The following is a 12,888-nucleotide window of genomic DNA, read 5'->3' on the forward strand; positions in this document are numbered from 1 at the left end:
GCTGAGCCCCACCGCGAGGGGACTAGAACCCCTCAGGCCATCAACACGCCACACCGCTTCTCTTTCTTCTTCCAGTCCCCTCTCCTTTTCCTCCATTCTCTTCTTCACAAACCAGAGACAGTGGTTTTTGTTTGTTTGCTTTGAGATGGGCTTCCCTACGCTGTACGGACCAGACTGACTTGAAGATGGTGATCCCCTTGCCTGGGATTACATACAGGTGTGTGCCCCCTGGCCTCACAACATATTACAGAACACTATTTTCCACAGCAATGTTAGTGGTCAACCACAAAGGGCCCTTGCTTCGTGAGTGTCACATATGACACAAATGAATGTGACCGAGAGCAGCGTTGACCATTCAAACTTGAGACCTTGAGCTAAGTATGGCCCAAAACGTGTTTCATAGTGTTCCTTTCTTGAACTATGACCTTAAACTGAGCATGCTTGGGAATGTACTGTGTTAGCAAACGTGCGACTCCAGTGCGTGGGCCCCTAATGGACTTTCCAGTATGAATATATGTAACTTCCCAAATAAGCCCCCCCCAGCTTCCTTTGTTTCAAGAGGATGTGGCTTTGAAAATGACACCCACGTTCTCCTTACCCACTACAGCTGATACATCTCACCCCGCACCTCTATTTCCTAACTATGCCTGTTCACTAAGGTCTGAACTCAACTGCATGCAGCTGTACAGAGGTAGATTCCCGAGTGTAGATTCTTCCCCCTGTACCAGGAGAATGTCTACACCAACCTCAAGCCATGTGAGAAACAACCGCTGAACACGGTCCCCAGTGAGAGCTGGTAGGAATATGGCTGTTGCGGGGAACTGACCGCACACCACTCAGAAGACACACTTGGAACTCACCACCATCAAACAAGTGACTCGAAACGGCTATGAAATTGGGCACCCCGTAGGCTGGCTGCTTCCTCTGTGACTCTAACCATTCTTCCTGCAGCTGCATGGGGTCCCAGGTCTCCGTCTCCACTCATTAAATATCAATTGTGCAACTGTGAGAAGATCGCAATGGTTACACCCAGTGTGTATCACCAGCCGTTGATGCCAGACACTCTGAGAATGTTCCAATCTCAGGAACACATGCCATCTGCCCACAGTCCCATAAAGTAGGTTCATGGCCACTTTTATGTGACAGATGGACACAGGAGGGACAGACAGCTCGTGACAGCAAGGGAATTTTGAGCCTATGTTTTTTAAAGAAAGAATTCCCTAAACCTGGGTTTGAATAATTCATCATATCTTGTCTATAATTATTTTCCTGGGCAGCTGTAACAAAGAGCCACAAGCTGTGTGGCTTAAACAACAGGAATGTACTCTCTCCAGTTCTGAAAGCTGTAAGTCTGCATGGCTGACACCTTTGGCGGCCAGAGGAAGAACCCGCCCCAGCCTTCTCTCCCAGCTGCTGGAGGTTTGCTGGCATTCCTTAGCAGAGGAAAGCTTCACCCAGTGTGTGTCATTGTGGTCACAGTGTTCTTTCCACGGTCACATCTGTGTCCACATGTCCTCCTTTTGATGGGAACAAAGCAGTCGTATTGAATCAGGGTCTTGCCCCACTTCAGTATGACCTCACTTAAACTAATTGCAACATACATGGACCTTATTTCCAAATCAGGTCACATTCTGAGGTACTCAGAGATGGGCCTTCAACACAGGAACCTAAGGGGGACACAATTCAGCTTACCACACACACATCCTTTACATTCCCTTTGAGACACAGAGAGAGAGAGAGACAAACCTCACCACCCAGAGCCCTGACATCTTCCCCACAACACCACCACTGTTCCTTACAACCCAGTCTCTGTTCTTGGCACCTCAGTCTGGCCTCTCCCCACACACTAAACAGAACCTGCTTTTCACAGCAGAACCATCTGATAAACATCAGTCTTTGCTGCTGAGACAGCCTGTAGTCCCCGATGCCTGTCTGCCTGAAGTCAGGGAGAGGGCAGAACATGGTAGGCTCCTGGCCTGCTGACCCATAGGACAAGGCTCTATTCCTCTCAACTTCTGTTCCCAGCCAATGGCTCATACTGGCCTCGACATTGTGTTCTACAGACAGTGTTTGTGTGGTCATCCACAGTGCCTTAAACATTTCAAACCCTCCTGGGGGGTCAAATCCTGCTGCAGAACCCACCTGTGTGGAGAGGCAGTCAACCATGAAAACCCACCTCCAGCAAGCAGTCAAGTCATCCTTAGGTTCCTTCCAAGATGGCAGGTCACAGGCCATAGCAGAATTCTCTTTTGTTTGAGAGGTAACTGTCATGAATGATCTGTGGCAACTCTGAGGTCCTCAGACACTAGTGATACTGGGTGTCAAGCAACTCTGGGCTCTTCAGAGATCGATGACATTGTGTCTAAAGCCAATGCAAGCACATGAAGAAAGAGCACATGATACTGAAAGGCAGAACTCAACAGACCCACCAAGAAGTCTGGCAGTGTTCATTTTCTGACGACTTGTTTTGGGAACAGGCTCTTACCAGGACCCACTGCATCCAGAACTTCCAGTCTGCAAATATGTCATTAGCCATGACACTTCAGGGATTCATCCTTTCAATAAAATCACTATTCCTACTGTCTCTTTTGTTTAAGACCTCAGGGTCACCAGGTGAAACAGGAAAAGGTCTGAGTGAATCTGTTCTCGCTATCACAAACACCTCAGATTGTGCACCTAGAAAGTAAGTTTATTTTCACGGCCTTGAAGCCGGTGAGTGCCACGTCTGGGTTGGGACTGTTCCTCAGCTCTGATGCTGTTAAGTATCCTCAGAGGATAGAAGGTTGAAAAAGACAGTGAGATTGCCTTTATTACAGGATCTAATACCCTCTGTAAGTTGAGACATGAACGTTAGAGGAACATGGACATTCAAACCAAGCAATGTCATCTATAGTCAGCTTACATCCACTGGGATATAGAGTAATGATTATAAAGGCTACCAGCAACCATTGTGGGGTAGTGAGAGGAGGGAGTATCAGAAAACGTGTTGTGTTTTATTTCTTTCTCTCCTGTGTGTGTGTGTGTGTGTGTGTGTGTGTCTGTCTGTGTGTGTGTGTCTGTGTCTGTGTGTGTCTGTGTCTGTGTCTGTGTGTGTATACAGCCACCACTGAGTATAGGGGTGAGGGTATGGCTCAGAGATAAAGTACTGGCCTAGCAGAGTGAAGACCTAGCTTCAATACCCAGCACAGCATAAATAAACAGGAAAACCAAAACAAACAAAACCACTGAGCCCTCTACAGAAATTGTGGGAAATCCACTGGATTTCAAAGGCAGACCCAGGCTGCTCCAATGGAAAGAACAGTAGATATGTAATTGTCTATACCATCTAATCTGACCTCTCTTGCTTGCCCATTCCTGCAGCACTCCACAGATGATCTCAGCACCTTCACAGCGCCCACAGGTTGTCTCTGCTCCATTAGAACTAGAGGTAGGCTGTTTTCTTTGTCACCCAGTCTCCAGAGCTCAGCTGGGTCACTGCTGACCTAGTAGAGTCTAAGTCACTAAAGCCACTGGCTTTAGTGAGATGGCATCTTAATGTTGAGTATGTCATACCCCACCCCCTGCAAGCCCTGTTGCTTCCCTGTCCCTGCGCCAGCTCTGGGGGAACTCTCAGAGCCTATAAAGTCTCTGGGAACTGGAATCAAAACTACAACATGTTTTTTATGAATTTGGAAATCACTCAGTTCCCCCTCTCACTTTTTAAATTTTATTTTAAAATTCAGAAGGCAATTCCAAGGGAGGCAACATATTCCCTTTCAAATTAAAATGATGTGTGTTTATATGGTGTACTGATACTATTACAAAAGGTTAATGTTCACATGTTTTCCTCCCAAGAAGCAGGCACAGTCTGTCAGTCAGCTCTCTGCTGCTATAACAAAATGCATCTGATAAACTCCTTAAAGGAGGAAGATTTGTTTGGGTGAAGTTGCAGAGGTCTCATCCATAGCCATGCAGCTTCCTTGCTCCTGAGTGACCATGAGGAGCAGGAGGCCAAGCAGCACCATGGCCACTAGCCCTTGACAAGCTATACCTTGTGGACCTGTTTCCTTCAACAAGGTCCCCTTGCCCTGTTAAGAGCATCAGATTATGAATCCACCATGGGACTAACCAAGCAATGAGGTCAGAATCCTGTAACCAGGATCCAGTCACCTCTCCAAAGTCACCGGGTTAAGTCAGAGTTGTCAGTGGCCAGTCCCTTCCCCAAAGCCTCCCAGTGGACAACCACGCTGGCTGCATGAGCCTTTGGGGACATCTCTAATCAAAATCCTAATTCATAAATACGTACAATTGATTAAGTCACATGTCAGCTCATGTCCTCTACACCCATAGACTTTTTCCCAGAGAGTACATGAAATTCTATTTCCCCAATAGCAGCATTGTGCTGGTGTTCGACCTGGTAATTTTAGAGGTCATCTTCTCTATCTCTCTGCATGTGTCTCTATCTCCTATATATCTCTCTTCATCTCTCCCTTCCATCTCACCCTTTCTACCTCCCTTCCCCTCTTCCCCTCTCTTTTCTTCCTTCTCCCTGTCTCTCTCTGTCTTTCACATATATTCAAATTCACAAATGCATGCGCTCATTGGCAACATCCTCAATAAAATATGATTGGAGTAAAGCAACCTTAATAGTAAAAATCAAATTGTAAAAAGGCAAAGTTAATAACCTGAGTCACGGCTATCAAAAAGCCTTAGTGGTAGTATTTCCACAAACGTTCCTCTTTCAGTGTCCAGAGATGATTTCTGAGGGCTTATTATTCACCTGAGCATGCAAATTTTAAATGCCTTGTTCTATTACATCCATTCTATTACATCAATTCTTTCAGCGATTTCCTTATAAAATTAGATTTGTGTGCCCGCTCTCTCCCGTGAAGCACTGAAGCAGAGGACTGTGGTAATCTCTGTCGCCTTTCATGCCAGATTTAACCTTATGATGCACACATTAAATACAGATTAACATCTTGTCTCCAGGAAACTTACACTTAGTAGATGGGCCAAAGTTTCAGTAAAATATAAATCAATATACAATTCATGAAGGGAGAATGAGCCAGGTAGTGCGTCTGTTCTTCTTTCTAGGAAAATGCATTGCTCCAGCTCAGCATGGGAGAAGCAGAGATTTCCTCTGTCCAGTGAGCCAAATGGGTTTTCCAGAACTTATGGAAATGAGACAAAATAGACATTTCCAGACACGCAAATTACAATTTTACTTTTTTTAAAAAAAAAGTGGGGGGGTGTGCTTTTACAAAGTGAACCTAGTAAATCTGGGCTAATCGCAGTATCTCTGAGGCCCTATCTCTGAAGGGCACATTAGGTCTACGTCAGCATTTCTTCAAAACCTACAAGAATTGAGGCTGTCATTTCATTTCATCAGGAGGCTCATTCCCCTGTGGAGACAGCCTTGTGGCAAAATGAGAATGTATTATATATTTCAGGCCAGATGGCAATCTTGGAACACACAGATGCAACTGGATGGATCTTTTCATTGTTTCCTAGAGCAGGGGAAATAGAGATTCAACCAAGGAAGGTTCTGGCCAGCTTGCTTCTCTAGACTCATGGCAGAGCCCAGCACAGCACCGGAAGCTAGATGGAGAATCAAAGGGAAGGAAACAGTCAAAGAAGACAAAGCCTGGCAAAGACAGGATTGAGTTCAATCCTGGGGAGAGGGACCGTGAGAAGCCTGTTGTGACATCTGCTGTAATCGCTGGGTCAATGGCAGTATCTTGAGTCATTTGTTCACCATAAAAGGTACTCCTTCATTATCTCAGTGTCCCTTGGAGATCTAAGCCACTGTGTTCCCAGGAACCAACCCTTGAACTTTTCTTCTTAATACTAAGAAATGTAATTCTTTCACTCAAGGGAAAATATGACTTGCAAAAGAGTTATACTATCTTAGAAATAAATCTATCTTTCTCCTCCATGTGTGTGTGTGTGTGTGTGTGTATGTATGTATGTATGTGTGTGTATGTGTGTGTGTGTGTATACAGGTGCTTGTGGGGACCAGAGGACAACTCCATCTCTCATTCTTAGGTGTTACTGTGTGTGTGTGTGTGTGTGTGTGTGTGTGTGTGTGTGTGTGTGTGTAAGACAGGGTCTCTCACTGACTTGGAACTCACCAGGTAGGCCCGGCTGGCTAATCACTGAGCCTTGGAGATTGGGGTTCATCTGTGTCTACTGCTCCAATGCTGTGATTACAAGCACACCACACCATACCAGGCTTACTATGTGGGTTCTACAGATTGCAGTCAGGCCTCAAGCTCACAAGGCAGGCATCCTACCAACTGAGTCATCTCCCCAGTCCCACTGTGGAAATTCACACTGAGATGGCAGACGACAGGAAAACACCACTCCCACGCCTTGTTTTTCATGTAAAATCAAAATTATTACGCTGAACTCTTTCAAAGAAATAAACTGGAATGCTTGGGGCAGGATGCTTTTGCATGCGGATGGTGCGATCCAGCTCTGTCGACGTGATGAATACATTTTGGTCCTGGGCATTATTAAATTTTGTTTTAAACTCTTTTGATTTATTAGAATGTGTGGAGTGAGGTGCTTAGGTGAGCACAGGCTTGGCCAAGCCGTGACATAGGTGCGGAGGTCAGGGGACAGTTCTCAGGAGTTAGGGTTCTCTCTCATCCTTTCTCCCTTGATGCCTGCTCCAGGTTTCAGCCCTACAAGCTTCTGGGTGATTCTCCTGGCTCTACATCCCTACAGGTGCATGCCACCACATCTGCCCTTTTTTTTTTTGTATGGATTCTGGGGGTCAAACTCTGGTCACTAGACCTGTGTGGCAAGAACTTCTACCTGATGAGCCATCTGGAGAGCCCCACTGTTTCTGTCTTGACCAAAATCATTAATGGTATTTGTTTTAAGACAGGGTTTTACTATGTAGGACTAGCTAAAAAAAAAAAAAAAAAAAAAAAAAAAAAATCTCTACATAGACCAGGCTAGCCCTGAACTCACAGAAACCTACATGTTTCTACCTCATAAGTGCTGGGATTAAAGGTATCTGCCACCACACCTGGAGTTAATGGGATTTCACCCCCACTGAATAGCAGTTCTTTTTAATGCTAATATATGGCAAAGAAAATATTGATAAACACCAAGTTAGTGTCTCTCATAGTTACAACATTTCTACTCAGTTGGAAATATCATTAAAGAAACATAGAGCGTTTCTATTGCTGGATGTATGGGGGAATGTGCCATCACCTGGGAAAGTTCCACTCTAAAATGGGACCATGCCAAGGGATAAAGCCTCAGAGACCAGGGGCTGAGCACCAAGGAAGCAATGCCCACAGAGCAAAGCCCACAGAAATCCTTGCTGTTCCTCGCACAGGAGGAGCGAGCCCATTGGCATATGCTGAGCTCTCTCAGCACTGTCTGTCCTGACACAGATGAGGTGAAACTGAAAGGATGCCTCAGACTGACCTTCATGCTTAGGCATCGCCGAGTACCATCAGAGAAATTGATACTCCCCACAGCATTGAGCATGTGACGTAAGGAGCCATGACGCTTTGGACCCAGGGAAGATGAGAGAAGACTTCCCCGTTGACCTGTTGTCTAGGCCTCCTGCGAGGGCCTCACTTACATGACCTCACCAGGTTGGCATTAGAAGACACACTGGTTCCTAGTGATTGAAGAATTATGAATGGGGTCTGGTCATGTGAAAATCAAGAATGCAGAAGGGCTGTCCCGTTGGTCTGGGAACACTGACACTGTCCAGGCTAGGGGAGATTTTAAAATGCAAGCTTCAAACCACAAATGTCAGAGTTAGAGTTCCTTTTCTGCTATGAACATCAGAGATACTTTCAGATCACCTCAGAGGAATGTTTGTATGTACATGTTCTCTTTCCTTCTCCAGCGGCTTTGAGCCTGACAAGTGGAAGCATTTGCCTAACAGCCTAACAGTACTCTGGAGCCTCAGAGTTGTCTCAAGAATAATTCTCCAAGAAAAACTTAATATCTCTGTAAGAATTTCATATACAAGTATATTTAACAAAGAAACTGCATAAATAAAGTGCGTCTGAAGTTGGTACATCTGCTACTCCATGCCAATTTTGTGCGTTGCGCAGAGAACATTCCGTTTGTAACAAGGAGAACAGACTTAAAGAACAAATATCGATTTCACCCTTCTGTTTGCTTTGACTTTTAAAGGCAGGATCCCAGGTAGCTCAGGCTGGCCTTGTACTTGAACTATTCCCCTGCATCAGCATCCAAAGTGCTGGGTTTACAGGCCTGTACCACCACACTGTGCCTCTTTCATCTGGAGCAAAGTGTAAATCAAATTAATTTAAACTCCCAAAAGTAATTGACTTGTTTTCCTTTCTATAAGTTTCCAGAGTTGCAAGGATAACTGTGACCTGGGGTATTTCCTGGACGGCAGTGACTAACTTAATTAAAAGAGCCCCAGGCTATTTCCAGACAGGTGATGAATATACCCTAAATATGAAGCAGGTACACAACGCTGTTTACATTCAAGTCCAGCTTTAATGTCTTGGTAGAAAAAAAAAAGAGGAGCCGCTACCATGTGCGGCAAGAAACATCAAAGCCGCAGCAGCTGTGTGTCTTCAGGCCGCCCTCCCACCTGGGCTCCATCCAGAGGAAGAGGTAAGCTAGAGGGGATTCAGGAATGACCACACCTCCCATCTCCACCAAGGAAGCTGTAGGTCTGCCTAAGAGAGAAACAAAGATTAAAATGTTAAGAATGTAGGGAAAGGGGGTACATGAGAGTTGGGGTGAGCGGGAACAGGAGGAGAGAAGGGAGGGGAAACTGTAGTCGGTACATAAAATAAATGGAAAAAATGCTAATTAAATAAAATTAAATTAAAAACAAATGGTTAAATGTTAAGTGAGGAATGGAAATATCTACAACCGCGAAGCAATGATTGGAAAAACAACATCTCTAATACCTCTATGCTAGAAACACTCTAGACAATGAAAGAATGTCTGCATTGGAAGGATTGGGACTATTTAAATTATCCACAAAGAAAATCCATACTAAAAAGAGACATTTGGTGCTGGTGAAGCTGCGGGCCGCTTCCTGGGCTGTGCACTGCGGACTCTCACTGCACCGTTAAGACAACATAAATTCAGGTAACCTGAGGCAGATGGTCGGCAGCACCACAGGCCTCCGTGATCCATGTGAGACTAGAACATGGAAGTTGTGAGGGAGACAAGGGCCGTTCTGCCGAGTTTATTGTATAATTCAAACCCCTCGGAGACACGAGGAGGAGCCGCAAGGTTGTAGACAGACAGCGTTGCGCACAGTCGTGGCGGCTCAGGGACTGGACAGTTGCTCAGCCCCGACGTGGGACCCACTGACGTCACAACAGGAGGTGCCTCAGGAACGCACTTCACAGGAGTGGGTGTTGGGTACTGAGTACCGAGCTAAGTGAGCTGATAAACACGGACCAACCCCGCAGTGTGCCCGACCTTCTGTGCAGCACTTCTATTTATGTGTGAGAAAGCGTGCACAACTACACGTGTGTGCCTGTATATATGCATGTGCGTGCAGACTTCAATGTTAGTGTCTTCCTCTGTTGCACGCCCCCTCATTTTGGGAGACCAGGTCTCAGTGAGCAATAGAGACCCTCCCGGTTCCACTCCCATCGCGTGCCATGGAAACCCCACCATGCTGGGATGTCATATAGGTTCGAGGGCTCCCAACACAGGTACTCACACCTGTGCAACAGACTCTCTACCCAGTCCTAAGCCACAGTCTCTATACGACAGGCATGTATGCAAAGACAGGTAACTGATATGTCAATGTTATCTACATGCATGTAGCTATAAATCAGAATATATTTAAAAATTCATGTGGATGACCTGAAAAAGCAAATTCTTTTCTGCCTGAAAAACAGCAATTCTGTTTTTCACAATATCTAACTGCAGCCGAATGCTCGGGCTACAGGGCTGGGTGTGAAAGTGTGCAGTTACCATGTCCACTGAGTTACAGCTGATGTGAGACACACACACACACACACACACACACACACACACACACACACACACGGGCCACATGGCGTCATGGAGAAACTGGCTTTTTTTTTCTTCCCTTCTCACATTTGTTAGGAGTGCTGCGATTTGTGCTGCATGTGTGCACTGTTCTCTACTATTTGTTAAGATTCAATTTTCAAATTTTGTACATGTGAGCATCAGCATGATGTATGTGCACCACACACCTGAGGCTGTTGTGTCTGAGGAGGCCAGGAGAGGGCATCAGACCCTCTGGAACATGCTTCCCAGGAGATTGTGAGACACCCTACAAGGTCCTCTGAGAGAGCAGCTCGCGCTCCTGACTGCAGGACAGAGTTTCACTGACGGTTCACACCATGGCTGAGAACTGAAACAGTTAAACGAGTTCACACCGGGAGCATTCTGAATATGACGACAGGCCAGACGGAACGGACAAGAGTGATCTAACAAATCCACTAAGTGAGCATGCCAGATGACAGACTGGTTAGAGAGGAAGGCTACCTGGCTTCAGGCACACACACACATGCACACACACACACATGCACACACACATATACATGCATGCACACATATGCACACACATACATACATATACACATACATGCACACACATATATATACACATATACATAGAGGCACATACATACACACATACACATAACACTCATATGTATACACACATGCATGTGCACACATACATGCATGCATACATACATGCACGCACACATATACACACACATGCATGATCTTCTCACAGCACAGCAGTCCCTTTTCATGTGACATAATTCAAAACCAGAAAAACATCCATGTATTTCCAAAACCCAAACCCAGTCCTCTTACTGCCTCCTCAGCTGCAGTGGTGACCTCATGTGAATACCTGCATCTCTCACTCACCATCCCCTAAAGTAAGAGCTGGAAAACTCCAGAATTCTTGGCTGGAAACATCTGCCCATTAAACCACAGTGTGAAGAGCCTGGGATCATGGCACACGCACAGACTCAGGGCCACTGGGACTGCGTGTGCATATGTGACCTCCTCTGAGTCCCTCCAAACTTAGTGGGAATATTTGCCATGAGCTCGGCATGCTGCAGAGGGGCCGCTTTCTGTGCGAGGGGCCGTGCGTTATTAAACAGCTTCTTGTTAGACAGAAATCACGACCTTGTCACCAGCGCTACAAACTTTGAGAAATCCCACCTTAAGGAGCAGGACCTCCGTGTCCTGTTTGAGGAAAGAGGAAGAGAAGAAAACTCGCTCTGTCTTCCTTGAAATCATTTTCATTAAAAAGAGATCTGTGATGAATTATGGCCATTCCATAAAACATCTTGTAACACAGCCTTAAAAAAAGTATATTATACAACACACACATGCACACACATGCGAAAAGATAGAGGCATATACAGAGACACACATGCATATGCAAACATACAAGTACACACATCCACGCACATCCACAATGAAAGGGAAGTTCGAACTCTTCCCTAGCACTTGTCAGCCATTCACACAAACCATTTGACATGCTAATTAGTATAAAAACCACATTACCTAAACAAAGTCTGGATAAAATCTGGATAAAGTGAAAATCAGTATTCCCCAAATGTCAACGCTTGCACATTTATTATTAGATGAGAATAATGTCTATGTTCTTACTCCTTAGTGTTTCCTTAATGTAAGTCACTTTTTAAAAACCTAAATATTCACTTCAACCCCAGGAATAACATTGTTATACTTAATGACATTCTCAAAATGTTGGTAAAATGGTATCTAGCAAAATATCCCGGGCTTTACATGGTAGCTGCACAGATTTTCCTAAATACACATGAATTCCTTTAAAAAACAAATCTCGTGAATGGGCACAGTAAACATGCCACGGCTTCCGGTTTGTATGTGGTAGTTTTGTTAAAACCAGAATCCTCCCAAATACATCGCTGTGTGTGTGTGTGTGTGTGTGTGTGTGTGAGAGAGAGAGAGAGAGAGAGAGAGAGAGAGAGAGAACTACAGAGAGAAGTTATTCTGAAAAGTTAGAACCTCGGTAATGAGAAAAAGTCGCCACATCTTGCAGAAATCCAATACAGGCGTGATGAGGGAGGGACCTGTCCTGCACACCTAAGGATCCCATGCAGCCATGCATGCCCGTGTCCTTAATGTCCATGCGCCATGTTGGGGGACAGGACATCAAGACCAGAGAACTTCCTGAAGTTTGTGGGCCGCTAACATGGTAGACACAGCAGTCAACACAGAGAGGACGGTAGGATCAGCCCTGGAGGCTACCCTGCTACCTCCACACACGCTGTGGCGTGTGCTCCCGCAGGCCATGCACAAACAGACAACACACAGCAGCCAGCCTTCCCAATGACTGTGGTGGCTCCTCAAAGCATGAAAAGTACAAGCTGTAGCTAGAGTGTGAAGTGTCCTTAAACACACGTGATTGTCTGAGTCTGAGGAACACGGAGCTCAGGCAGATGTAGAGCATATACACACTAATCCTCAATGTTGCTACCTGGGAAGTCTCACTTAGGATGCTTTAAACTTCCTGTTGCCTGCACCATACAACAGGCCAATGTATGTGATACTATCTGAGGGAAAACTTAGACGGCAGTGATTTTAAAACTACATCTTCCTGAAAGTTTGCTTAGGATATGATGTCTGGCTTGTAGAGTTTTGACATGGAGACACATGTGTGGCTTTGTCCTCTCTCTTTCCTTACTCCCCAACAGATAAAGCACGACTATACTTTCAGAACGACTTGTGTGTCATCCTGAAAATCCTAAATAAAGAAACTGTGTGTGAGTTATTACGGACACACATCACACCTATGTGGCGCACTCATCAACACCTTCGTTAGTGTAGGGCAGGGAGCTTGAGTTTTTAAACTTGGCTTTAAATCATTGACTTTCGAAGCCACTAAGCTCTATTTTTGTG

This window comes from Onychomys torridus, chromosome 17 (assembly GCF_903995425.1).
Source record: "Onychomys torridus chromosome 17, mOncTor1.1, whole genome shotgun sequence".
Lineage (NCBI taxonomy): Eukaryota > Metazoa > Chordata > Mammalia > Rodentia > Cricetidae > Onychomys > Onychomys torridus.